Here is a 3,274-nt window from a genome sequence, read left to right as displayed (position 1 = left end):
CTTGCAATTTATCAAGGTAAATATGAAACAGGCTCTCCTTCATGACACACACAGACCCTAGTGAAGTGTGTTACCATTTTCTGTCACCCTGGGAAAGTTTAACTGGATGTAAGGTTCCCTCGCTGCCTTGTCCCATCCCAGAGTTGTGGACTTCCATTGCAAGCAGTTGGCCTCAGGCAGAAGAGGGTTGGGGTCTAGACCCTGACAATGCAAAGAGTGACTACAGAGGGTACCATATGAGACAGTGCAGAAGCTCCCCAGAGTCGAGCTCTCCTTTCTGATTAGGGCCAGGCACCTAGTAGTCTCACAGTGTGCAACTCTTGTCTTCAGGTCAGATGCAGGGGAAGGCCACACAGAGTCAGGAGTGAACGTGAGGTACCAAGGGTCCCACTCTTCCCAGAACACAGGGACTCCACATTTCCTTGTCCCACTGGAGTGTCAAGCTCTGTAACATGGCTGTGCTTTGAAGACACTTCTCACTTCTTCCTTCAGTGTCCTAAGTAATAGGACTGACAGAAAGACAGGCTCTCCTGTGGCCATAGAGTACCACCCAAGAGAAAAAGTCAACAGGCCATTCGAAAAGGTTTCAGGTTGTAACAGTCACCAAAGTATTCTTACATTGCTCTCTTCTTGCCCCAGGTCTGAGTCTGTACCCATCCTCCTGCTTGCTAGCTTCAAGAACATCATCATGTCTCATGGTCAAAAGAGGCAGTATTGCGACTTTCAGGGAGAATCTCAGGCCCAAAAAGAAGAACAGGGTCAGATGAATTCTGATCTCTCTGTGGCTGAGGGAGAAGAGTCCAATAGTAACAACTCCTCCGATTCCACTAGCCCAGCCCTCCCCAGGAAGATACCTGATGGTGGGATACCAGATTCTCCCCAGAGTCCTCAGCGAGCCTCATCTCCTCCCACTGTCATGGCCTCCATTCCAATATCCCCATCTGATGAGGCCTCTGGCAACCAAAGAGGGGAGCTGGTATTGTACCATGCACTGAGTGCAAAGGTGGCTGACTTGGTGCAGTTCCTGCTCCTTAAGTATAGATTGAAGGAGCTGACCAACAAGGCAGAAATTATAGAAAAGATTATTGGGGACGATGAGCAGCACTACAATAGGATCTTTAATGAGGCCTCTGAGGGTTTGAAGCTTGTATTTGGCATTGATGTGATAGAAATGGACCCTGTTATCCACACCTATGCCTTTGTCATTGCCCTGGGAATCACTTATGATGGGATGCTCACTAATGTCCAAGGCATGCCCAAAACAGGCCTCCTGATAACTGTCCTAGGTGTCATCTGCATGTATGGGAATCGTGTCAGTGAGAATGTGATCTGGCGAGCACTAAATATGATGGGAGTAACTCCCATAGAAAATCACTATATAGCCGGGAATGCCAAGAAGCTTTTCACTGAAAATTTTGTACAGGAAGGGTACCTGGAATACATTCCAGTTACTGACAGTGATCCTCCTTACTGTGAGTTCCTATGGGGTCCAAGGGCCCGTGCTGAAACCAGAAGTGTGGATGTCTTAGAGTTTTTGGCTCAGGTCAGCAGGATAATCTAAGTGGTTCCATACCCTTCCAGTCCCTGTATTTAGAGGCTTTGAGAGAACAGGGAATTTTGCTTAGCATTGCCACCACCAATGGCATACTGCATGTCCAATATAAGTTCTAGTGCCACATTCAAAATCTTTCTGGATGAAGTCTCAGATGAACAGGATAGAGAGATGGCTCAGCAGTTAAAAGCATTGCCTGTTCTTCCAAAGGTCCTGAGTTCAATTCCCAGCAACCACATGGTGACTCACATCCATCTGTAATGGGGTCTGGTGCCCTCTTCTGGCCTACGTGCATACACGCAGAGAGAATATTTTATACATAATAAATTTTCAAAAAAATATTTAAAAAAAACTGTTACCTGCAGGGCCATTCGCAGGATGAGCAAATGAAGTCTCAGATGAGTCTTCGCTGTGTTTGAGGGTGACAGTCACTGTTTTAAGTAGTAAAGACAGCTAGTGAAAGTACATGAATAACATCTTTTTTCCTGTTTTATAAGGGTAACTTGGAATCTTTTTTTTTTTAGTATTTTTAAATTTTGTTTTGTTTAATCGAAAGATTTAATGAACTTCAGAATCTAAGTCTATAAATGGCATTAATGACACATTTATTGCTTTCTGCAGTGGGATCACACTATGTAGCCCTAGCTGGTCTGGAATTCTCTATGTAGACCAAGAGGCAGATCCACCTATCTCTTTCTCCTGAGTGCCAGATTTAAAGATCTGTGCCCCATACCTACCCATCTTTTGCTATTTTATATAACAAAACCCTCCATCTTATTTTGTGGTCTGTAATAACATTGGAATAGGAATTTAATTTGAAATGTGAAAGAATTTTATAATATATCCAATGTCAATAAGCAGAGAAAAATGAAAGAAATTGTTAATTCTTATTTTCCCCTTCAACAAAATCTGTTCCTCTGTAAAATTAAGTTACATGAGTAGAAATTGTATGAGGAATTACATCCTAATATGTCAGCCACCCAGTATGAAGCTCCACAGCTTCAGAATTGTAGAGAAGTTCACTATGATGTATAGACTCTGGATCTGATTAATTTCTATGTGTGATGCTTTAGATTTGCAAGTTATTTTTAATAAAATTACAATATAAATAAATGTCATCCTACTTTTTTGTTGAGGACCTGTTGTTTGCAAGGTCCTGTGTTCATGGGGTAATACTAGGAAAAGCTGGAGCTGCCCTTACCCACAAATTGTCAAGCCCATTAACAGCAGCCATATCAAGAAGAAATGAGGTTTCCTCTTAGACCAAAGAAATGATTTCATGCTGTGACATAGGCCTGAGAACTGAATTTTTCCATTCTGAGCAGTCCCTTTTCCATTTTCAGAACAGCTCCTTTTGGGGTTTGTTGGGGGTTTACTTTTTATTTTATTGTAATTATGTGAATCTGTGCATGTCAGTGCCAGTGCATTAGGAGGCCCAAGGTGTCAGATGCTGATGTGGGATTCCCCTCTGTGTGCTGTGATTAACATTGGTTAATAAAGGAACTGCTTCGGGCCTATAGCAGAGCTATAGGGGATCAGAGCTAGGTGGGGAGAACTAAATGGGATGCTGGGAGGAGGAAGGCATAGAGGGACTCCATGGATCCACCGCTGGAGACAAGCTGAAACTTTGCTGGTAGGCCACAATCTCATGGTAATATACAGATTAATGGAGATGGGTTAAATTAACATGTAGTAGTTAGCAAATTAGAAGCAACGCTAATG

General features: G+C 43.0%; 1 pseudogene; it reads left to right on the top strand.

Moving 5' to 3' along the window:
* The first annotated feature begins 688 nt into the window (after positions 1-688).
* On the top strand, positions 689-1,529 carry LOC130867462 (melanoma-associated antigen 10-like; annotated as a pseudogene).
* Positions 1,530-3,274: the final 1,745 nt, after the last annotated feature.

Source organism: Chionomys nivalis, chromosome X (genome assembly GCF_950005125.1).
Source record: "Chionomys nivalis chromosome X, mChiNiv1.1, whole genome shotgun sequence".
NCBI lineage: Eukaryota > Metazoa > Chordata > Mammalia > Rodentia > Cricetidae > Chionomys > Chionomys nivalis.
The sequence above is the reverse complement of the archived record's forward strand: the minus strand, read 5'-3'. Positions and strand labels throughout refer to the sequence as shown.